The following is a 27,051-nucleotide window of genomic DNA, read 5'->3' on the forward strand; positions in this document are numbered from 1 at the left end:
TTGGAAAATCCCATCTCGAAGTTGAATTGTAAATCTGATTTGAACAGGATTGTAAGAATTGAGAGTAAAAAAAACATTACCTGATTCATGTTGTTTTGTCATTCATTCTTATACTGTAGGGGTGGGGGGGGGGTGGTTGTTGTCAATGATTATGATTAACAGGAATGTGAATAAATATTTCTTTTATTTTTTCAGGAACAAAAAAATACAAATATAAAAATAATCATGAATAATAGATAATGGAGTCTTTATTAGGTTCTTCTGGCACATTGAAATTGGATAATTTTTTAGAAAACAAGAATATTGTTTAATAATATATATATATATAAATATATATATATATTATACATAGTGATATTATTTTTTCCGACTTTATCTTGTTCCTCATTCCGTGTACAGTACTGTAGTTCATTGAGAGAGGAGAGGTTTTGTGTACATCAATACTGCTGTTTATATACAGTACATTTTACTGTACAAACAGATTAGACTGGACACAAAACCCCACCTCCCCCCAGGCCACCCTTTTTTCCTGAAACGGCAAGAAAAAAAAATTAGTGCAGTTATGTGCGTACTGTATTATGGCATTGTGTGATGTGTAGTACTACTGTAGATGGCTGGTGCTGCTTTCTCTGGAAAGAAAAAAATTGAGCAGTTAGTAGGCAGTTACTGTAGTACTGTCAAACTAGTCTATACTGGAACTACTGTATACTCTAACTACTGTTAAATACTATGTACTGTAACCTGATGGCTGGTGCTGCTCTCTCTGTAAAGAAATAACTGTAACTACTGTATACTCTGACTATTGGGAAAGAAAAAATCTGTGCCATACTTACCTGTATCATACTGTACTTACAATACTACAGCACAGTACTACTTTCCTGATGCTTGCCCATTACACGCGATGATAATGGGCAACACAGTGGCAATATGGTCTATATATTTATTGCAGCGTTCCACGGTGAGTACATCGTTCCAAAAACTCATTATGCCTTTCAACAACTCGTCCTTTTTGGAGGGTTTCACCACTTTCCGGATATGGTCCTTCAGCTGATGCCAGACCATTTCAATCGGATTGAAGTCTGGCGATCTGTCATTGGAAAAAAGGACAATTAGTTTAAGAGATACAGTACAGTACACAGTAAAAACTGTGGGAAACAAATGAGACACGGTTACCGCACTTACTCTGCTGGCGTCTTCACCCAGTTGATACCACGCTCAAGGATATGCGCTGTTGACGCGGTGTGCTTTTGGTCGTTGCCCTGGTAGAAGCGGTGACCATTTGGGAACTCGCGTGTGATGTATTGCACTATCTCAGGGACAATTTTGTCTTGGAAGAAAGCTTTATTCATGATTCCTACTGCACCGACACACTTTATTCGAGCAAATACCCGGTATGTACCTGGCAGATACCTGGAATGCGCCGCTCCTCACCTCTGACAAGCCCCGTTGCATTTGCCTTCCCAGCCTGGGTTCATGCCTGGCTGATGGGCGGCTGATTTGTTAAATGATAATGATTAGGATTTAATAGGCTGCAATGCTTCGCGTGTCTACCAGATGGCATAAATTCATGAATTGTAATGCAGTATATATATATATACTGTGCAGTATTGCAGCCAGGGGGAATAAAATGCTTCAATCCCTGCCTAGAAAATAACCCAATATACTCGGGCAGAAAACAGTCACAAACCTCAATACACCCGGGTATACCCGAATTCGTGGGACTAGCCGAGCTCGAATAAAGTGTGTCGCCAGTGTATAGCAAGAAAAGTGTTCAAAAAACTGCACAATAGTACAGTACAGTGCATAAGGCTACATTATATTTGATATATTTTACCTTCAAAGATGACAATGCATCCTAGTCCACGCCTAGAGATGGCACCCCACACATGCAGCTTCATGGGGTGTTTTGGCCGCGGCTTCAAAGATATGTGGCCTTTTTTGTGGAATGCAAAGCTTGAAAATCTCTCCAGCGACACAGTAGACTCATCAGTGAAGATGCAATCCTGGAAAGTTTCCCCACTGTCGATCCATGCCTGGGCCTGGACCACTCTTTTGATTTTGTTTGCGTCCCGTATCATGGGGTACGCTCTGTAATGACAAGGAATAAATAATTTTAGAGGTACAGTACAGTTTCCTAAACAACACTTTTACCTCCTGTACTGTCCAGTACTAACCTCACACGTCCATATTTCCATCCAATGCTGCGTCTCATCTTCTTTATGCTGGTCTCGGATACAGCGAGATTGTGATTTTCCTGCAGAGTATATTTGACCCTTAATGCACTCCTCTCATCATTCTCCTCACTTATTTTGTCCACCAGAAGAGTTGTCTCCCTACAATGTAAAGAAAATATATTGTTTTGTTAATATGCAGCAATATAAAAATTATATATACTGTGGTACTGTAATATAAATATAAAAAATATATAATGTTATATAAATATAAAAAAAATATATACTGTTGTAATATAAATATAAATATGAAAAAAATATACTGTTGTAATATAAATATACAATATATATATACTGTACTGATGTAAATATAAATATACAAAATATATATACTGTACTGATATAAATATAAATATACAAAATATATATACTGTTGTAATATAAAGATAAAAAATATACTGTTGTAATATAAATAAAAAATATATATATATATACTGTTGTAATATAAATATAAATATACAAAATATATACTGTATACTGTTGTAATATAAATATAAAAAATATATATACTGTTGTAATATAAATATACAAAATATATATACTGTTGTAATATAAATCAACAGAAATAACAAAAATATTCGATTTAAATTAAAATTATTTTTTTTTTAAGTTGCATAAATATACTTACGCTTTAGTTACCCTTGGTGCCCAAGGCAAAAGCGACAGGCTAAGGCCAATAAAGAAAACCTTCTGCTGACCCCAAAGGCTAAGGGTTTTCATAGACGTCAGCCTTATTATGTCAAGAAGATATACGGTGATGTACTCTCGACGCAAAACGATTGGCAGCCAACCCATTGAATCCGTAGACCACTTCCTCACATACGATTCGATGACTCTGCCGCCGCTGTCCCGGATATCTTCAGCCCGTCTTCTCCACCCCTGGTCCTCGACGCTGGCACCGCCCTCCTGGAAACCCACAGGCTATCCTCTCCAGTTCTATCCGACGACGCTGCCTCTGAAATCCATGGGTCACTTTCTCCTTTGCTCTTAGACGACTCTGCATCTCGCCCGGAAATCCAAAGGTCACTTTCTCCATCCCTCTTCCACGACGCTGCTGCTTCTCCTCTACAGGATATCCACAGGTCACCTCCTCCACCCTTCTTCGACATCGCTGCCGCTTCTCTCCATGGAACCCCCATCTCATCCTCCGTTGCACCCATCCACCCAGATTTCCAGACGCCATGCACAAGAAGCAGCTCGTTAGACCGGATGCTGAGTGGGATAAGTGTGGATCTCCCCGGGAACTCTATTGTGCTAGCAAAGATAGATTTGCTTTTGGAGACCATGCTAAATGTGGAGCAACGGATGATACATATGGATCAACGGATGGATCGAAGGATGGAGAAGAAAGAGGCTGACATAGCGGGTATACATTATTTGCTCGGTGTTAATGCCCCTGTTTCCCCGACGCTGGAGCAGGGGGGTGACATGGATGTGATGAATGGGACCTTTGACCCCCTTCCATCACCAAGCGCACCCCCTCCACCAAAAGATGTAGTGTACATGTATGCCGTAGAGGAGGACATGACAACCCCGTCAAGACCACGACAGGATACAACATGGTGACCAAGACCGGAGGAAAGCTTCCTCCCAGACAACCTACCATCGCCCATCGCCTCAAGCACACCCGCTCCCAAAAGACCTACATTCGCTCGCATCGATACGGTGCCCGACATCACCCTGTGCGATCTGCCACCGGTGCTCAGGGAGAAGTATAGGGTGAAGAGTGCTGGTGCACCCCACAAGTATGCCTTGTTCATTTTTAAGCACCATGTTCCCTACTTGTTGTACTGCGACTGGGCCTTCAAAGTGAACTACGAAGGAAATCGCGTAAAAAAGGCGCTTCTGGCCAATTTCAGAAAGAACATTCTGGATGAAATGCGGCGCTTTTATCCAATTACATATTCTGTAATGAAAGGCATTCGAGACTCCTTGCATGGCGCAAAACGCCATTAATGCAATCGGCCATGGACGGCCAATGCAGAGGACTTTCTGTAAGACCATACTTTTGTGCTGAACTGTATTGCACTGTACTGTACTGTACATGTTTTGACCTGCTGTTCTTGAATAAAGGAGATGTTGTTGTGTGTTTTTTTTACTTGTATTTATACAGAAATGTTTTAACTTGCTGTCCACACACAGGACCTGCACAATTCCAGTCCCTGAGGGACGCAAACAGGCACGGTTTTCAAGGTTGTCATGAAAACCTGCCCCGTTTGCTGCCCTCGAGGACTGTAGTGGTGCAGGTCTGACTGACAGTTTTGCACACCATCCCACTGTACTCTATTTGTTTCTTTAATAAAGGAGATGTTTCGTTTGTATACTGTATTTTATGAATAAAGTATTTTTTGTAATCACAGGTAAGACCATACTGTTGTGCTGAACTGTATTGTACTCTACATGATTTGACCTGTTGTACTTAAATAAAGGAGATGTTGTTGTGTGTTTTTTAACTTGTATTTATACAGAAATGTTTTAACTTGCTGTACACACACACAGGACCGTCACAATTCCAGTCCCTGAGGGCCGCAAACTGGCACGGTTTTCAAAGGTTACCCTGAAAACCCACCCTGTTTGCTGCCCTCAAGGACTGTACTGGTGCAGACTGTTTTGCACACCATCCCACTGTACAGTATATGTTTTGACTTGCCGTTCTTTAATAAAGGAGATGTTGCGTTTTGTTTATTTTATGAATAAAGAATTTGTTTTTAAAACATGTGACTGTAAACCATACTGACTGACTGTAAATGTTTTTCACAACTGTAGCAGTAAACCATACACCTGTTGATGTTTTGAATTGCTGTACACTTAAAATGTTTCTACATTGTACAGTATTTGTAAATAAATGTTTTTGTACTTTACTCCACCAATAAAAGAACATGTTTATTTGTTTTACATTGTTCCATTGGCTCCTTTGCTACTGTAACAAAATAGTGTTTCTAGAATGTCGAGGCATGCTGCACTGTATACTGTAGGCATGCTCAGTATGAGTAGTAAAAAAAATAGAAGACACGTACTGTACTGTACTGTATGTACTGGCACTGTAATACATGTAGAATAAATGTATAGTTTTTATTTTTTCGGGTTTATTACACAGTATACTGTATATAAAAAAGTATTGTATACTGTACGGCCGGAAAACATCAGCATACTGTTTCAGGTACAGTATTCTATCCTAATCAATAACGGCCACTAAACTGTAGACTCCGGAACGTGGCTTTTTAAATCCGATTCAGCAATGGGCAGGCATTGTTACACAAAGCGATATTAGCCATAGAAATCCCTCCATTAGCCGTTTTCTTTTCTGAGGAAAAACAAAAAGAAAAGTTTTACTGTAATGGTCAGCCCCCTAAAGACGCTCCCAGCCAGTCCCACCAATAATTTTCTCGGGGGGCATCTCCTGTTCACATGCGCACACGCCTACCGTCGATGTAATGACACGCATACTGTATGCGTTTCAAGACGGTTCCAATGCGCATGCGCCTAGCGTTCTACCAATAGTTCAGTATCTGCAGTACAGTACTGTAGAAGCCGCTCAGTCAATGATATTGCTTACAGGAGAATCGATTGACTTTCGAATCGCACCGATATTGATACTGCATTGTCAAAATAAAAAAAAAAACACAGAAAATAATACGGCAACAATACTAACAATACTCACCATAGAATTTCCCATTCAGCTGGCGCCGGCGCCGGTCCACTGCCTGTCCAGCATTCTTGATCATCCACGTCGATAGTTTGTAGCGGGACCAGTCCACCTGTAGTCAGCTGATGAGGCTGGAAATTGCTTAGGTACATGCATGCTTGATCGAAACTGCACGCGAAATCCGGCTCAGGGTTGTTACTGACGGTGGGACCGTTATTGGAAGCCGGTGCATTGCTTGGCAGCGACTGACGTTTCTTAGTTGGTTTTAACACGACCCTTTGCCTTTTGCCATCATCATGATCATAGATACAGGAAAAAGCCGGTGATACACACCAAAACCCTCCAACAAATTGTGTCTCATTACGATAAAAACAGGGATCGCTACATAACCTTTTCCTTATTGCACGCTTCTATGTATGAGGAGTTGGCGAAAATTTTTAAAAGTCATAGTTTTCGATAAAATACTGATAAATTTGAACAACTGTTGCCATCTTATCATCTGTTGCATTAACGCGGCCCATATCAAATACGCGTAACTTCTGTCGGGCTTTTGGAAAGAGGGCTGCACTTGAACACTCATGGCGGGCGGGTCTCTGGAGAATACTGTAACCGAAACTGGTCTTTGTCTTTCTTTAATATGAAAAGCCTAAATTGATACATTTTTGCAACCTCTTCCTTCAGTCTCAAGGCCAAGTTACAATAGCACACTGTGGTATCTTTTTTACACAAAACACCTGCAAGTCGACACATTACTGAAGCGCATGCGCATTACAATTCATGAATATCTGCCATCTGGCGGACACTCGAAGAATTGCAACCTATTAAATCCAAACCATTCTCAATAAACGTATCAACCACGCATGACCCGCGGCTGAGAACGCAAAATGAATGCGGCATGCTCCACGTGAAGTGCGTCGCATTCCAGGAAAAAGCCAGGGAAAAACCGGTGATGTGTTAGACTCAGATGCGCCGCAGCAGTACAAACCGCAACATCTCCTTTATCAACATCCCAACATGTGTCCATCTCAGGCTCTAACTCCAACCCCCTGGATATCACCTGTGGTGTCCCGCAAGGCTCTGTTCTGGGGCCCCTACACTTCGCAGTGTTCATTAATGATCTTCCCACAGCTTGTAAGGAAGCCTCAATACACATGTATGCAGATGACACAATCCTATATGCACACAGTCATAGCCTCTCTGACCTTCAACACACATTTCAGTCTGACTTTTTGAGACTTGAAAACTGGATTTCCCAAAACAAACTATTTTTAAAAACTGATAAGACTGTAACAATGGTATTTGGGACCAAGACTAAATTTGTAAAGCTTCCAGTGACTGAGCTCCTGATTCGAACCAACGCTAACACCACCCTAACACCTGTCACTAGTTTTAAATACCTGGGCTTATGGTTTGACTCCCACTTAACATTCGGGATGCACATTGATACCCTGACAACCAAGACCTATGCCAAACTAGGGGTACTTTACAGGAACAAATCCTCCTTAAGTCTCCTGGTCAGAAAGCGTATCGCACAGCAGATGCTAATGCCAATTATTGACTATGGAGACATAGTATATGACTCGGCCCCTCAAACCCACCTTAGCAAACTTGACACCCTCTACAATTCAATTTGTTGTTTTGTTCTCCAATGCAATTACAACACACATCACTGCGAAATGCTCAAAGAACTAGATTGGTCAACACTAGAGTCTAGGCGCAAAGTTCACCTTTCCTGTCTTGCCTTTAAATTCTTAATGGGCAATCTACCCAGCTACCTAAACAAGCTCCTCACCCCTACCACCTGCAGCACTTATCACCTGAGATCAGACTCCAAAAGACTATTCATGGTCCCAAGGCTCAACAAAGTATCCGGACGTTCCTCCATCTCCTTCCGTGCACCCCAAAACTGGAACAACCTACCAGAGACTCTCACATCCACCACCAGTTTAAGTTCTTTCAAATCTAAGGCTGTCTCACATTTTAACCTGGTCTGTAACTGTTTCATACGCTCATAATATATATTTTCTTTAACTGTGCACGCAATGTCTTGTATATAATGTATACCCTGTTCATTTATGTAACTTTACTTGTAACCATGTACTATTTGTTTTACTCTGTGCCCAGGACATACTTGAAAACGAGAGGTAACTCTCAATGTATTACTTCCTGGTAAAATATTTTATAAATAAATAAATAAATAATCAAAGAACGGCAAGTCAAAACATATACAGTGGGATGGTGTGCAAAACAGTCTGCACCAGTACAGTCCTCGAGGGCAGCAGACAGGCCCGGTTTTCAGGACAACCTTGAAAACCGTGCCTGCTTGCGTCCCTCAGGGACTGGAATTGTGCAGGTCCTGTGTGTGTGTACAGCAAGTTAAAACATTTCTGTCTAAATACAAGTTAAAAAACACACAACAACATCTACTTTATTTAAGTACAGCAGGTCAATGCATGTACAATACAGTTCAGCACAACCGTATGGTCTTACCTGTGATTAAAAAAATTCTTTATTCATAAAATACAGAATACAAAACGCAACATCTACTTTATTAAATAAACATACAGTATACAGTACAGTGGGATGGTGTGAAAAACAGTCAGTCAGGCCTGCACCACTACCGTCCTCGAGGGCAGCAGACATGCCCGGTTTTGAGGACAACCTTGAAAACCGTGCCTGTTTGCGGCCCTCAGGGACTGGAATTGTGCAGGTCCTGTGTGTGTGTACAGTAAGTTAAAGCATTTCTGTATAAATACAAGTTAAAAAAAAAACAACAACATCTTCTTTATTTATGTACAGCAGGTCAAAACATGTACAGTACAGCACAGTTCAACACAACAGTATGGTCTTACAGTTCCCGTGATTAATCCAGAAAGTCCACTACATTGTCCGTCCATGACCAATTCCTTGCATGGCGCAAAACGCCATTAATGTAGTCTCGAACACCTTTCAGTACAGGATCTGTAATTGGATAAAAGCGCCGCATTTCATCCAAAATATTCTTTCTGAAATTGGCAGGAAGCGCCTTTTTTACGAGATTTCCATCGTAGTTCACTTTGAAGGCCCAGTCGCAGTACAACGAGTAGGGAACATGGTGCTTAAAAAGTAACAAGACATACTGGTGGGGTGCACCCGCACTCATCACCCTATACTTCTCCCTAAGCGCCGGTGTCAGATCGCGCAGGGTGATGTCGGGCACCGTATCGATGCGAGCGAATGTAGGTCTTCTGCGAGTGGGTGTGCTTGAGGCAACGGGCGATGGTAGGTTGTCTGGGAGGAAGCTTTCCTCCGGTCTTGGTCATCGTGTTGTCTCCTGTCGTGGTCTTGACGGGGTTGTCATGTCCTCCTCTACGGCATACATGTACACTACATCTTCTGGTGGAGGGGGTGCGCTTGGTGATGGTAGGGGGTCGATGCTCCCATTCATCACATCCATGTCACCCCCCTGCTCCGGCATCGGGGAAACAGGGTCATTAACACAGAGGAAACGATGTATACCCGCTATGTCAGCCTCTATCTTCTCCATCCGTCGATCCACCCGTTGATCCATATCTAGCATCCGTTGATCCATATGTAGCATTGTCTCCAGAAACAGATCTATCTTTGCTAGCACAATAGAGTTCCCGGGGAGATCCACACTTATCCCATTCAGCATCCGGTCTAACGAGCTGCTTCTTGTGCATGGCGTGTGGACATCTGGGTGGATGGGTGCAACGGAGGATGAGATGGGGGTTCCATGGAGAGAAGCGGCAGTGAATTCGAAGAAGGGTGGAGGAGGTGACCTGTGGATATGCTGTAGAGGAGCTACAGTGTCGTCAAAGAGGGATGGAGAAAGTGACCTTTGGATTTCCGGGTGAGAAGCAGAGTCATCTAAGAGCAAAGGAGAAAGTGACCTGTGTATTTCAGAGGCGGCAGCGTCGTCAGATAGAACCGGAGAAGATGTGGGTTTCCGGGAGGGCGGCGACAGCGTCAAGGACCAGGGGTGGAGAAGACGGGATGAAGATTTCCGGTACAGCGGCGGCAGAGTCGTCGAAGTGTATGGGAGGTGGTGGTCTGCGGGTTCGATGGGTTGGCTGCCAATATTTTTGCGTCGAGAGTACATCACTGTATATCTTCTTGACATAATAAGGCTGACGTCTATGAAAACCCTTAGCCTTTGGGTCAGCAGAAGGTTTTCTTTATTGGTCTTAGCCTGTCGCTTTTGCCTTGGTGTGGAAACGGCAACCGCCTTTCGCTTTTTCTGCCTGACAGGCACGGCAGAGGAGAGAGGGTTCCTGCGTCCATAGAATCGGGGTTGCTCCATGGATCAGGTGGCAAAATGCAGTACAGTATCTGGACAAGGGCAAGTTCAGATAAAGATTATCGAGTGGTGGGCTATGCAAAGTGTGTAACCTTTTATGCATGGCGGCGAGGTACAGGTGCTGAAAGTGGGCTTACTCTAATGTGAGTCATTACCATATAAATACACTATCCATTTTGTGGATTCACTGCACATTGAATACACATCGACTAAACATCGAATATACATTCTTGTGTTTGTATTTCTTTCTACTCGCAGCAATGGTTGTTAAAAAGATTTCCAAGGATCTCAGCATGCGAATTAAGGAGATGTACACGAGCGGACACCGAATTGCTGCTATCCAACGCTGGTTAGCTACTTCTGGCCTCGTTGTGCCAGAAACCACCGTGAGCTATCATGCACACGGAAAAACCAGAGAACGCAAAAGGGCACCAAGGGTAACTAACGCGTAAGTATATTTATAAAACTTTGATAAAAAAATTCGATCCAAAAATGTACTGTACATCTACAGTACTGTATCTAATATTTTTGTTTTATATTACAACAGTATATATGTTTTGTATATTTATATTACAACAGTATATATATCTTGTATATTTATATTTATATTACAACAGTGTATATATTTTGTATATTTATATTTATATTACAACAGTATATATATTTTGTATATTTATATTTCAACAGTTTTATATTGCTGCATACTGTATTAATAGAACAATATATTGTATCCTCTTGATCTACTGTCTCTAATTTTTTTACTTACCGGAATGTTTTTCTTTAGATTGTAGAGAGACAACTCTTCTGGTCGACAAAATAAGTGAGAAGAATGATGAGAGGAGTGCATTAAGGGTCAAAAACACTCTGCAGGAAAATCACTATCTCGCTGTATCCGTGACCAGCATAAAGAAGATGAGACGCAGCATTGGATGGAAATATGGACGTGTGAGGTTAGTACTGGACAGTACAGGAGCTAAAAATTATTTATTCCTTGTCATTACAGATCGTACCCCATGATAAGGGACTCAAACAAAATCAAAAGAGTGGTCCAGGCCCAGGCATGGATCGACAGTGGGGAAACTTTCCAGGATTGCATCTTCACTGACGAGTCTACTGTGTCGCTGGAGAGATTTGCAACCTTTGCATTCCACAAAAAAGGCCGCATATCTTTGAAGCCGCGGCCAAAACACCCCGTGAAGCTGCATGTGTGGGGTAACATCTCTAGGCGTGGACCAGGATGCATTGTCATCTTTGAAGGTAAAATATATCAAATATAATGTAGCCTTATGCACTGTACTTTACTAGTGTAGCCTTACTGTATGCACTGTACAGTTTTTTGAGCACTTTTCATTTCTTGCTATAGGAATCATGAATAAAGCTTTCTTCCAAGACAACATTGTCCCTGAGATAGTGCAATACATCACACGCGAGTTCCCGAATGGTCACCGCTTCTACCAGGACAACGATCCAAAGCACACCGCGTCAACAGCGCATATCCTTGAGCGCGGTATCAACTGGGTGAAAACGCCAGCTGAGTAAGTGCGGTAACCGTGTCTCATTTGTTTTCCACAGTTTTTACTGTGTACTGTATCTCTTAAACTAATTGTCCTTTTTTCCCAATGATAGATCGCCAGACTTCAATCTGATCTAAATGGTCTGGCATCAGCTGAAGGACCATATCCGGAAAGTGGCGAAACACTCCAAAAAGGACAAGTTGTTGAAAGGCATAATGAGTTTTTGGAATGATGTCCTCACCGTGGAACGCTGCAATAAATATATAGACCATATTGCCACTGTGTTGCCCATTGTCATCGCGCGTAATGGGCAAGCATCAGGAAAGTAGTACTGTGCTGTAGTATTTTAAGTACAGTAAGTACAGTATGATACAGGTACTGCTGCGGCAGACTTTATTCTGACAAATCATCGGTTTGTCCCTGGCTTGTTCCTGGAATGCGACGCTGTTCACCTGGAGCATGCCGCATTCCTTTTGCGTTCCCAGCCACGGGTCATGCCCGGCTGACGCGCGGTTGATGTGTTAATTGATAATGGTTCAGGATTTAATAGGCTGCAATGCTTTGCGTGTCTGCCAGATGGCATAAATTCATGAATTGTAATGCAGTATATATATACAGTATATCTATACTGTATAACAACAACCCCTATAACCCCTAACAAACAGTACTGTACACATACAGTACTGTATATGCACATCAATGATACTATAGGCCGGCGGGGGCGAGATGTGTTTGCAGCAGAGAGAGATGTGCTGCTCTCTCTGCGCAAACATCGGCACATTCAAAAAAAATTAAACTCTCAATTCTCACAATGCTGTGCAAATCAGATTTACATTTCAAAATCGAGAAGGCAATTTCCAAAGCGTTACCGTAAACAAAGCCTCAAAGGGTTGGGGGGGGGGGGTTAGTCATGTGCAGTAATCAGCTAGCTCCCATCTCAAAGAGATTTACACGCAGGCGCAGTGAGGCTTTGTAGGTCGGCTATGGACGGATTAAGAACACAATGGCAAGATTCAGAAAATTAACGAATTTGGAATTTCAAATCCTTGAGCTAGTGTTTGTGGGGGAGGGGGCTGCAGGGTAAGGCTGCATGAAGTTCAAATCTAAAGACATACTTTGATTTCAAAAGGCAGTTCATCATAATAGTACACCCCCAAATACAGTACGTAAAAAGCACACAAATCAACCATGTGCAGGGTCGCAGTAAAAAAGCTACAGCACAGATTGAATATCGTAATACAGTAAGATGGGTTTTGCAGTCTCTTGTGGAGAAAAAAAAATTACAATAAAAATTAAAAAAAAATTTTGGGTCACTCACTCATGCAAGCACGCAGTGGTGGGCGAAGTTACAGGTGCATGCGCAGTAAATTCCTGCTGTCAAGCAGGAATGTGATTGAAACCAGACACACGTTTAAAGGAATGGTGTGGGAGAGATGTACTGCATTGCACAAAAGATAAGAAGTTGAAATACCCTGCAGTGCAGTTAATTATCCTGAGCGAGGGGAGAGCGCTGTATATGCCGAAATGTGACACTGTTACAGTACTGTACACGCCTATGCGTTTCAACAATTTTCAAATGTGACATACCGTACAGCAGCACAGCACTGCAAATGCATGTATACTTTAAATATGCAAATTTACAATTACTGCACGCGCACACACAGACTGTGTACTGACGTAGGTTGAACCGCGAAAGTTTAAGACTTTCAAGACAACAGCTCGCAAACGCCCCCCTGAGTTTTTACACGGCATTGCAGTATTGCAGACAGCGAGAATAAAATGCTAATATCACGAGCGCGAAAAAAACGCAGTTCACTCCGGGCGAAAACGACAAAAAAATGCACCTTACCGGGATAATCTGAGAACCACGGATCTAGCCGTCTTAGACTCAGATCGGCCACCACTGTATGTTGGCGATAGGCTTTCAAACCCTATATACATCCCACCCAGGCTATTCCCATTGTCTTTCATTTTTCATTCTACTATGTGAGCGGAGTTCCAACATGCTTCTCATAGCGGAGAATAGCAGCAGCACTTTCCTGGAACGCAAAGAGTTTTATTACATCGGAACCAAGGACAAAACTCTGCGTTAGGACACTGTGATTGCTGGGGGTTATCTGATTAACCCCAATGGACCAGAAAAGACTTTGCACATTCACAGAAGGATTGGGCTGGCAATTTATGCCCTTGCAAAAGGACTACATTTTAAAAGACAATCTTCTGGTGCTGTGCACCTTTCTGGAAATTATCCCCTGTTCCTATACCAGTAAGTGTAATTATTAAGTGTATTCTGCAGTTGTCGTGTGTTTGCCTATCAAGGGAATAAAACTCAGTTTATTTTGCTCAACTTGTTCTGCTCAAATATAAATATGTTAATAAGTGCGCCCATCGTCACAAGCATGTAAAACTGGTGGCAGCGTGGTGGGATACTGATTGAGCCTATATTACAGTTTCCTGTGGGGCTCGGTAATATAGTGAGGACCTCGTAGCTTGCGAGCTCCTCAGACAAGTGGCAACTTACACACACTTCCAAAGAAGCACGAGATAATTCACTGGTCTCTGGACAATACCCCAGTGGCACCATGAGTCCACGCTCAGAAAGGTTTTGTACCTGGAACCGGGCGCAGATAGTGGAGAGATGTGTGGGGTACGGTTTCATGACAGACGGTCGGTCTAAGAATCAGCTGGAGGAGCACTTAGAAGAATATGAGGGCAGGATGGCCCCACCAGCTGCTGTGGCAGCAGACAGGGCTCAGCTGGAGGAGGAATCAGAAGAATATGAGGGCAGAATGTCCCCACCAGCTGCTGTGGCAGCAGACAGTACTCAGCCCGGAGTACATGAGGTCCCTCCAGCTCCGGGGCTGCCAGGACAGGGGGAGGATGTTAGTGACCACCTGGAAGAGGGTGGTGTGGTGCCAGGGGGTGCAGATGGATCAGTCGCTGCGGCGACCGGACTTGCTACCTCTGAACTCATTGCACTCCTCACCGCCTGGGGAGAAGGGCTTAGCTATGAACAGTGGGTACAGCTCCTGTCGACAGCGCTTGGAAGGACCCCTCACGCCAACCTTGTCAGCGGGGAACAGGACGTTCCCAGAGTAACTGCTGTGGAAGAGGCAGAGCCAGCAAATGAATATGTAACCAGCAGAGCCTTGGTGAGTAATGCAGCAGTCCAGAGAGGCAGCCATTACGGCTAGGGGGGACCAGTCTGCACCGCAGTGGACTCCCAAAAATACAGTGGGAAGCAACACGCCCTATACTGGGGAGTTCAAGCTTGAGAGACGTTGCTATCATTGCCATAAGGTGGGCCACATCCGGCCACATTGCCCGGACCGTGAGCGGTCAGAGGGACCCCATCAGGGGCAACGTTCACAAGCTTCAGGGCCAGTAACCCGGATTGGGCTGGCCCACACAGAGGAACAGAGCACAGCCATGGAGCCACAACCAAGAGGGATGTCCAAGGCAGATGATGCTTTTGTCACCTCAGAGCCAGCCGCAGTGAGCAGAGGATATCCAACAGCACCAGTCGAGGTGCAGCCTGCTGATATCCTGAGCAGGCACCCCGGAGGGTTACCTTTTGTGACCAGCAAGCAGATTTGGGTGCTGCTGTTATTCTGGTGCAGCCAGAAGATTTGCTCCCGGGCACCGGGGTGCAAAGAACCATGCCTTATGGAGGGCTGCGGTCATCCCATGGTGCCCAGATCGTTTTGCATGGGCATGCCAATCATGGCATGAGGGAGGTGGGGATTTTGTCCAGGGTTACTGCGGAGGTGCACCTTAGCAACAACCTGGAGCCTCTGATCTGTATGGTGGCTGGGGAATTGCCTGCTGTTGCGGCGATTCCTAAGAGCCTGTCATCAGGGATCACAGAAGAAGCAGCCCCTGTCCCCCTGCATTTGGGACCTACGGTTCCAGCAGTCTCTGAGGAGACCAGACAGGTACAGTAAGAGAGACTACTGAGTCGTGACCAGTGACTGACTTACTGTTCCCTTTACCTGTTCCTGTTACCCCTGACTTAGAGACTAAGGGTGGGTGGTTAGGATTAGGGACAGTAGATAGGGATGCGGTGAAAGCTGACCCCAGCTTAGAAGGTATGGGACTGCGGCCGTCCAAGTCCTGGGATAGCGGGGGTCAGACCACAGGCTGTGGCACTGTGGGCTCTGGGGTAGGGAGCCAGGTTCTACCAGGTTAGCCAGGGGCTGGACAGGTAGAAGACGCTTAGTGGGACCCGGGGAGGGTAGGCAGCAAGTGTTGCAGGTAGCCTTCCCCAGTCCACTAGTGGGGCATCAGGGTGTCACTCACATGAGAACCCAGCTGTTGCAGCCTTACTTCTGGCCGGAGGCAGCAGGGGCAGTGGCAGACTTTGGCCACCCCTGGGATGCCTGCCAACCAGAGGGTAAAGTGGATTATTATGTGCAGATGCTCCTGAACCTGTTACCAGGAATGGGGAACATGTTTCAGGAAGTATCTCAGGCAATGCCAGGCCTCTTAGATAGTATAGGGTTTCCGGGGGAATTGTCCTAGTTGAGCTAGGGGCCTGGGGAGGTAAGCAGGCAGGGGCAGAAGCCAGGGCTAGGGTAGAGCGGCCTATGGTTCTGTTACCAGACAAGCTGGGCAGGGCACATAGCACAGTTCTCCATGAGCATAGATAAGCAGGCAGCAGTTCAGAGGCACAACTGCTGTCTCTGTAGTCTTGTACACGTGCGTCTTGCTCCTCACTTCCTGTTGGTTCCTTCATTCACACTCGGCTCCTCCCCCTGGTAAATAGGATAGTCTAATCCAGAACAAGCAAAGGAGGAGGGGTTCAATAGTTTCTGCAATTTTCTTGCAAGCTGTAAGTCAGCAAAAGCTTCCAAGTGAAGATAGCTTTTGCAGAAAAGCACATGTCTTCCCTGGTAAGGCGGGAAGCGCCATTTTGAGCAGTAACAAAGTCCATGCGGCCCCCAGTTATCTGGAGCCGCCATTTTGAGAGTAGGAGAGCACAGGGCGTTCCTGTTAGGAGCAGGAACCACCATCTTGAGGTAGTAACACAGTCCAGCACAGTCGTGACTCCTTTTTCCAGTAAGGAGTCACACAAGTCACAATTCTCTCTGTGTTCAGCCGTGGCCCCTGTAGTGCTGCACAGAACAACACCAAACACAATTCCATTCTTCCCTGTTCTTTGAGTCTCACACGCCCTGGTGTCGCCTCAGGGAACGCCTCGCAACAGGGACTTCCGCAATAACTCTTATTGCAGGGTGCACAGGAACTGAGAGAGTCATGGTCATCACGGTACTGTCCACTCTCCACCTCGTCATTGTGGGTGCAGAAGGGTACCCATGCTTCCCTGGTGTCACCTAAGGGAAGTCACCCCAACAGGAGTGCCAATAAGGGGCCTTTCAGTTCCCTTGTACAGCCACAGGAACCGGTTCCCCTTTGCTTCATAGATGGGTGCACAGGAACCTCCTTTCCGCGGAGTCCCTGTCCCCTTGGAGTGCAAGTGGTTACCCATACCACCTCTGGTCAACGGTCCATAGCCACATGCCACCAGGCGGTAGCCCAACCTTGCAAAGGGTCTTCTTGGATTGGGTAACCCTGTCCCTGGGGAAGCTTCAAGGAGATGTTCCCTCACTGAAAGTCATTTTGCTGCTCTGTGCTGCATACAAAGTCACTGACACTGCTGCATGGTCCACTGTCTCTGAAAACCTGTACCGTTGGTAAAACCTGTCCTGGGATGCAGTCCTCATCTCAGCAGCGCCTCCAAATGTAACCTTCTTATCCCCACCTGACATGAGATTGGGTGGGGTACTCTCCTTTCCAGGTTACGCTCAGGTGTCTTGGTGCTGTATACCTGCTGGTAACAGGAGGGCTGAGGGCTCCACGATGTTGTGGGGAGATCAAGGACAGGAACAGTAGGTGGTGGGACAGGTTACCTTGCTCTTGTTATCTCTGGGTGTTCAGCGCCTCCAGCCAGTAGGGATCCTCTGGGGTCTGCCGAGGAGAGGCCCCCACTGACACTCCACACATACTAGAGACAGGGATCCACACAGCAATGTCTTTTTTAGTTTTATTGTGGGAAAGCAGCATCACAGCATCACAGTCTGTACACAGCATTATCTCTCAGTATGCCTATGGCCTGCTCAGCTCTCTCTCTCTTCCTGCTCATAGCAACATAATTCCCCTCCCTCCTTACCCAGGTGGGGTAAGAGGGAGAGAACGCTTCTCTGTCAGCTCTACTCGATATCTCTTCTCATACTAACTAATTTCTCTTCATAATTGATAACTTAATTTAGGAGTTGTGTCTCAATTTGGACATCTCAGGGGAGTGTCTCTAACTTTGAATTATTACAAGACAAAGCTGGATACAGATTGTCCCACACACAGCAGTAACCAATATCCACCCCTTTGATTGACAAACCTCATGTTGCAAAGCCCGCCCTTGAATATTTTGTATTTGTGATGGTGCTGTTTTTTATTTAATGAAATAGATTTGAGTGTATAATTTATTTTATTTATTTATTTGTGAAATGTCCATACTATTACTTGGAAGAAATGATATCATTAACTTATGATAACTGAAGTAACATACATTTATTTTGGATTGCAAAGTATCTAGATGCCGTTACTAACAAAAGTCTTTAATTCAATCATAAAAATCAAAACACAATTTCAGTGACAAAACGCAAAGAAGTTTGACTTACAGCTGCAGCAGCTGTTATTTTAAAACTTTGCCCGATGTACCGCTCGGAATACCCCTGTCATGGCGCGTGATGTTTTCAACCGTACCGCAATACCGTCTAGAAACTGAAGTGGGAAATCGCAAGTTGTTGTCTTAAAAATCTAATAGCAATTCAACCTACACAGTACAGCCATATGTACAGTACAGTTCTGCAAGTCTGCGTGTGTGTGTACAGTGGCGACAAAGTTAATTCGAGCAAAAGCCGCCGGTTGACCGGGACTTACTCCAGCTGGTGCTGAGAATAGTCAGCGCGCCAGCCGCATCCAGCCGCGTCCCCTCCGTTCCCCCCCCCCTCCAATCCGCGCGCAATTTATACACCTTCCCGACCCCCTAGCTGCTCCTGCTGTGCCCCTCTGCTTCCCCGCTCCCCCGCTTACCTCACTTCAAATCTTCAGGGGAGTCGGGGAAGCCGGGGAAGCCGGGGAAGCCGGGGAAGCCGGCCGCGCACGTGACTGTGACGTCACCGACGTCACGCGAACGAGCCGCTTCTCAACGCTTCTCCACGCTGCCGCCACGCATCCTGCCGTGCGGTTTTTGCTCTAATAAACTTTGTCGGAGCAGTACAGCAATTGTAAGTTGAAGATTTATATTTGAAGCAGAGATTAACGTTAGACATACAGAGATTAAAAATATGAGGAGACATACCTGTACTGTATACAGGATAATAAAGGGAAAAGAAGTAATACAAAAATATGTCGCGTCTTTTAAATATAAAATATATTTTTTCTGCTCATGCGTGTACAGTATGTCTAATTGGAACCTTGTTGAAACATATATGCGTGTCATCACATTTCTATATGTATTATGTATAATCTCCTGAAGACGTGAAGGTTGCTTCACGAAACGCGTAGAGCGGTGCATTTGTCACCTTTACTGACCCTAAGCACTTTGCCAATACACGGAGCAGCTGCAGCCACAAGCAGGCTGTCATAGCGGAACAAATTCGTATTTCGCACACGTGAGCCCGCGGCCGCTATTGGGAGGTAGGAGGACACTGAAGGGAGTGAACTAGCTGCAGTATTTACTCTGGTGCGAACGCTCTATTCAGATCACCCCTCCCCCGCTAGCCACGTGTGGGAAGGGAGAGAGACCCAGCTGTGTGGACGGACAGTGCAGAGCAGGGAACAACATGGAGTTTCCCTGTGGTGCTTTCCAGATAAAGAAAATCATATGAGCCTGCTTCAATCATACTTCTTTGTAGCAGCTCCAATCCCTCCCCCCGCCTCCTCCGCTGCTAGCCACGTGGTGGAAGTGAGAGAGATGGTGTGGACTGATAGTGCAGAGCAGAGAACACCAAGGAGTTTCCCTGCGCTGCTATCTGGATAAAGAACATCATATGAGCCTGCTTTTATTATACTTCTTGTAAGTAGGATTCCAATTTTTCCATCTTGGAGGACTGGCTGTTCCTTTTTGTGCATTGTATGGGGTCATATATTTTACAATTATGTTTTAATAAATGTGCTTCTATCTATCACTATTTGTTGATATATGTTGTTAGTTTGTCTAGTTCATATACCCAAAGTTATATACTATGATTTGTCTTTCTCATTCTTGTTCTCTTTTTCATGACATATGATTGCTCATGAGACTCACTGAAGATCACAGAAGCATCTATCTGGACATTTGATATATGGTCAGATTTGTATTGTTTATTTCAGGCGCCTTGTTTTTGTGTTATATATTAATTAATCAATACTTTTGCTAGGCTTGCTCTTCTTTTCTTATTGTTTTTATTGAATGCGCATGCGTGTATGTCTCATTGGAACCTTGTTGAAACGCATATGCGTGTCATCATATTTAGGCACATGCGTGTATTTAAATAAAAAATAAAAAAGCAAAGCAATTCATCTGTGATAAGCCCTTCTTGGAGAATCCACCACACATTCAAAGTGAATTTCAATAAAAAAAATAAAAAAAATAAAAAAATAAACGAGACATCCCTTTTTGAAGGACTGATTTAAATAAACCATAATCTGAATCATGTTTTTGAAAAGTTAACAATTGTTGCCATTCTTACAATCACTTCCTTTGTATTTATACTGTAATGTATACTATTACTGTAATTTTTCTTTGGGGGTGTTTCAATGATTCTCGTGAATTTAAAGAAGACATTTATTTTATTTCATCTGGATAATCATGGAAGAATGAAAAATACAAATCATGAATAATAAAGATTGTAAATTTGGATCTTCTTCGTAATGACTGCATTGCATTCTATAGTTCTTAGTTCTTCTGTCAGTTTTAATTTAAGGGTCGGTGGTATGTTACTGTAGCACCTTTCCCACACCCCCGCAGACAGAGCCATTCATGAAAATATATTGAGACTTTGTTGAGCTGTGTTGTCCCCCACCCCGTACCCACACACGCATTCGCATTTGCGATCACAGACATGACTTTGTTTTTTTGTTTTCTCTTGACATGGGATGAGTTTAACAGCTGGTCAAAAGATTTCTCTGAACCAACCACTAATCTCGCACAAACAGCTACCGTAGCACACCCCCCCCTCACCACTTCACACACTAAGCTTTACAAACAAACCAACGTGAATAGAAATGGTTATCCACACCCTCCCCAAAGCAATTCATCTGTGATAAGCTCTTCTTGGAGAATCCACCACACATTCAAAGTGAATTTGCTATTTCCGGTATTGCGTCAAGTCGAGTCATTCGGAATTAAAGCAGCAGTTAAAACAACTTCTGATAGGCTCTTGAGCCCCGCCCTCTCCCTAGCTGTCCACCAATTGTATCTACTGTAGTAACTGCTCAGTCAATCATATTGCTGGACAACATTTTCAATAATTGTGTAAGAATTAAATTACAGTGGGCAAAGCGATTGATTACAGGAACTGAAAAGGCCTCCCAAGTTTTTACCATACAGGATATGTTTTGCCAATGGGATGAAGGATTGGGCACCCCTATCTCTTGTTATATACAATTGCCACGCTCAGTAGCTCTCTTGTTGACATAACTATATATTCATGATGTGGTGGGTGTGGGAGTTTAAGCTAGCTGGGAATGTGTGTTAATCAATTTCTGACTGGTAGCAGTTGTTTGGAGGCTGGTGGCACCTCCCCCCAGAGCTCACTCCTCCTCCTTCACCTTTTTAACTTGGGAGGTATTTTCATTTTGCTGCAGGAACAAGACCTATAATGGTTTTTCCCCTCTAAGAGAGGTAAAAGGAAGGGTTCACAGTGTAGTGTAGGACCTGCATTAATTTGGTTATACCTTGGCGTTGGTATGAAGGCTTATGACACTTTGGCCAAAGGGTTAACTAAATAACCAAGTATTTAATATTATTATTGAAGTATTTTAATTTATACTTTTTTACCATATACTGTATGTTTTGTCAATGGGATGTAGCATTGGGCACCCCTGTCTCTTGTTATATGCAATTGCCACGCTCAGTAGCTCTCTTGTTGACATAAATATATATTCATGATGTGGTGGGTGTGGGAGTTTGAGCTAGCTGAGAATGTCTGCTACACCTGTAGTTGACAGCTGATGAAGCTGGAAATCTTTTTGGTACATGCAAGCTTGCTGGAAGTTTTGCAGGTATTCTGGCTGAGACAGATGGCAAGGATTGCCGTTCACCAGGTTTTCACTGACGGTCTGACCGTTATTGTAAGCCGGTGCTGGTGGTGACGGCGCTCTTGCCGGCGCTGTTGCATTACTGGATTGGGATTGACTAATCTTGTATGGATTCAACCCGGACTTTCTCCTTTTTAAGTTTTCATGCTCAACACAATGGAAAAATCTGGCACAACACACTAATATGCAAGGAAAAATCAAGCGCAAATAATATCACAACAAATTAAAGGTGAAGCGGATGCTGCTTGCTGTGAATATTTTGTCTGACCCTGTGACCCAGTGTGGTCTGAATGCTCTCAAACAAAGGCACTTATGTAAGTGGAATACTTTGTGTTTTTAACATTAAAAACAGTACTATACTATTTTGCTTTTCCCCTCTTTTCGTATATGAAATATGGAATTTCCCCCTCTCTATGTGGATCATAAGTTGGTAACTTTGAATAACCACAACGCTCTGATTTCACGTTAAACACGTGATTGCAAATTTTATAGAACTTCCAGCATTGAAGCTAATTTGCTGAAGTAGACAATATTGCACTATTTGGTGTTTTTACTCTCTCTTACAACACACTAATAGCCTCTTCTATCTCTGCGTACAGGGTCAATAACTTAACTTTTTTCTTATCGCACGCTTCCACACACGAGCGTCACTTGAAAATTTGTAAAAATAATAGTTCAAAGTGAAATATTCATAAATTTCGGTAACAGTCGCCATGTTATATGCAGCACCATTAATTGCAGAACAAATAAAAAATGCATATGTAGAGTCAAGTCTTTTATATAGTGGTGTACTCATTGTGTCTAGTCAGCAATTGTGCAGGGAAAGAATGTAAAAAAAAGACAAAGAACATTGAGTTTTTAACAGTTTTTATTAAGCGCCTAAAAAAGATAACTTCTTCAAGGTCAATTCACAATGGACCACTGTGGCAGACTGTTTTTTTTTAAACACCTGCAAGTCGACACAGTAGCGAAAGTACTGTACATATTACAATTTATTACAATTCATGAATGTCTGCCACCTGGCGGATACGTGAAGAATTGCACCCAATTAAATCCGAAACCATTCAATTAAACAGACCAACCGCGGATCAGCCGGGCGGCGTGAATGCCGCGGGAATGCAAAATTAATACTGGAATACAGAAGAGCCAATGACAACGGCTCTGTGATCTTTTACAATTACGGCCGATACAGCTGTAGAAACCGCGTGCTCGGTGGTACACACACCCTGTTTTTTGTTGTTGTTTTTTTTTAATATATAATCATTACAGTTACTATATTATATTAATCTATATACAATTAATATGTTATATGTTTAAACACCTTGCATGTTTTCCACTTCTGGGTTTTTTATGATAAATGATAGATTTGTAAGATTTTTGCTATTTGCACTTCTATATTTATACTCCCTGAGAATTCCTCTAGTAACAATGTTCCTTTTTGTTTGTGCTTGTGTACAAAGATGAGAGGGGGGTGTGTGGTTGTGTGTTGTGTTGTGTTTTTTTTTTTTTTTAATTGGCTATGCGCATGCGCTGTCAGCGCCGGACGCCTCAGCTCATGCGCACCGCAATGGCCGCTTCTGCGCATGCATGGGGAGAAACATGTTGCCTCCGTTACACACTTCCGTCACCATGAAGGAGATTTGCAGGTGCCACTAATGAAGTTTCACTTCCAAAATCGTCAGATTTTAGCCACATTGTAAATGTGAGAGGAGAATGTGAGGGAGGTGTCCATTGTAACACCTAGGCAGTGTACATGGGTAAACACTTCAAAAAAATGAATAAATACTACAGTACAAGTGCATGGGAAAAGAATTTAATCAAACTAGATCTATATGAGGTTAATAATTCAGATGGGATGTACTGTGTATCAACATAAACAATAGCTGAGTTTGGAAGATTTTAATAAGCTCTTAAAAGTGCAGCCTCACTTACATATTCAAAATATATTTTACCAGGAAAGCTACATAGAGAAATAAACTTCACAATCATTTCCTGTTATACAAAACAGAAAGAGAGTACAGAAGGAAATAATCGACAATTATATACATTTTTGAAGTGCATAAGTGTTGACTAGTTGATGCTTGTGTGGTATTGGGATCTATAAGAAAGTCTGGAAGACCATCGATTTTCAATCCTTTCCTCTAGGAACACCTATGGGGCCATGTTTTGGGCATAGCAAAAAAATACTCTATCTAAGGCCACTTTTTTTTAAATGCTATGAAACTACAGTATCTTCCCCATGCTGCAGAAGACCTCAGCTCTCCATACTGTATGAACAGGATTACAATCTTTTTCAGCACAGGGAAGATGACTTCACACATTTAATATGAGCCAAAATGCATACTCTGGTGTTTCCTAAAGAAAGGGCTCCCATACCACTGGAATCTTGAGTATCTTGTTTGGGACATTGAGATGTACTGTACATTCACATACTGTACATTTTGCCAACATAACTTTATTTTGTGTCTGCTTTGTAATCTACCTACCAAGAGTACAAAGCAAAACAAGAAACTAATCTAAACAAGTGCAAAGTAATCTCTTAATGTAAGTGATTATTAAAGTGTTTAAATATTATGTGTGTGTGTGTGTGTGTAGCCAGGTCCACTCTGGGCTCTGTTACTTCCTCCCTGCCGCTCACCTCCGCTGCGGTCAGGAGAGTTGCAGGTGTACGCGCCTTCAGGCGGTGTCAGGTTATTGGGCAGGTTGCCAACATGTGCAGGGAGCGCTCCGGAGGCTCCGCAGTGGCCAGAACGCTAGGGCGCTGCCATCTTGGTTCTATTGCGCATGGGTGAGACTCGCCGCATGCGTAGTACACTTGCGCGCACCCGGTGGCCATAGGGAAAGGCTCCATGGGGAACTATAACTTCTATGATGCTCAGGGAGATTACACCACATGTACCAAAGGGCTTGAGTATTCCCTGGAGAAGGAAATGGATACGTTTCGCGCGCTGCAGGCAAGTCAATCGGTGCTGGAACAGGATAGGGGTAAGAGGTGTGTTCAGGGGTCTGTGACCCTCTGCAGTAGGCCAGATTCCCCCTAAGCCGCGACTCATAGTAATAGATAGTGGCTGCTAGAGGGACAGGCCCTTAGGTAGGTTTCCTGCCCCTAAGCTATTTAGTAATTCAGGGACACAGCTGCTGCGCTGGGCGACCCTGATACTTGGGGTCTGGGACCAGACTACTGCTGCTGAGAGAGACTATCTTCACGGTGAGACAATCCGGCGGGACACCACCCCACGCGGAGGCGGACTCGTCGCAGAGGATATCGTTGGATCGGCGGATCCCCTTGCTCTCTAAATCAGCACGCCTAAGCAGGTACTTAAAGTGCACCAACCTAGTACACATACCATAGTCGCATCACTGACACATACAGGGGTGGGGGTTGTAAACATCTGGACACATGGTGGGGCTGGGTGCCGAGGACCCCATCAGGTATTGTGGAAATGGTGTGGGTTACACGGTGGTGGGATAAGGCCCTGTGTAGTGAAGGTATAGCTGTAACCTGTAGTGTTATTATTTCCATTTATACTGCTTATATCTATGTGTCACAGTAAAGGTTATTGTTATAATCTGTGTGCTATTATTATTTGTTCCTGCAGGTGGAGGAGCTGTCACCTATCGAATCAGGTACACCCAATCAGATCCAAGCGGTGGAGGTTCAGGCCTCCTGTGAGCCACAGGTAAAGCACCACTCACGCCGTAGATGCCTTATCTCTCAGATGGTGGGGGGAATGTGCGCGATATATATACATACATACATAAATACATACATACATACATACATACGTTATGGTGGGTAAAATACCAATTAAGGTCGAAACAGCTGTCTGTGGGTGGGTTTACTGGCTATGCAGCAAGCTTAAGCCTATAGGGAACCATGTTAATGGTTTTGAAGCAAAAGGTGGCACTGTGTGCTCATTTGCATGCCATTTCCCAGAATCCCTTGCTGCAGTGGAAGTGCTGTGTGCTGGGTGATAATGGTGAAAGGCAGGGTTGCAGACCTGCTAAGACATGCAAATGTGCATACAGTAATGTTTCCATTTGCTACACACATATATATATATATATATATATATATATATATATATATAACACACACACACACACACACACACACACACACACACACACACACACACACACACACACACACACACACACACACACACACACACACAAGAATAGCACTCCTGGTATAAAAAATATGTCCTGGTACCTGTCCCTTAAAGATAAACAGAATATACAGTACTTTACCATCCGAGGACTGAAAAAGTAGAGACAGCACACAGTAGGTATATATCAAAAAGGTTATATTTGCTTAAACAGCAAAGATATCACGAATAACCAACGTTTTGACCCCACAGAGGGGTCTTTTTCAAGGGGATGTGTATTACACATCCCCTTGAAATAGACCCCTCTGTGGGGTCTATACATCGGTCTGGGTGTCAGTGGCACCCAGACTTTGTCAGATTAACCCCCTTAGGTCTAATTTAGTCCCCAATAACCTAATTATTTTGTGGCTGCTACAGGGAAACCCCTAGTTAGGGACATTTCCCAATTAGCTCTATATAGCTAGTGTATAGTGCCAGTGAAGACGCCCCGTTGTGAAGCATAGCCTGTGGTCTGGGACCAGATCCAGGCATACATCATTAAAGACTATTTTATTGGGGCACACTCCAGCGGGAGACCCCATCCAGAGGCAACCGCCTGCGGATCAGAGCGGGAGAGGATTCGTCCAAGCGCGGCGTGGAACCACGTCGCGGATCCATGGACTCAGCGGCTTGGTTGACCTGGTCTGGACTGAGACCAGGGAGGTATTATATACATGTTCACCAACGGCCCAACACAATGTGGGTAGCTCTGTCCCACACATGCTCTTTGGGGAAGGACTGGTCTGTGGACACTAACGGGTTGAGTGCCTAGACACTCCGGTACTTTGGGGGGTACACTAGAGAGGTGTTACTTTGAGAGAGAGAATATTGTATGGCCATATATATATTGTTGTGTCTTGCTATGTGTCAGTATTTACTGTCATTATATACCCTGTTGTGTGTGTAC

The sequence above is a fragment of the Ascaphus truei genome, chromosome 16, assembly GCF_040206685.1.
Source record: "Ascaphus truei isolate aAscTru1 chromosome 16, aAscTru1.hap1, whole genome shotgun sequence".
Classification (NCBI taxonomy): Eukaryota; Metazoa; Chordata; class Amphibia; order Anura; family Ascaphidae; genus Ascaphus; species Ascaphus truei.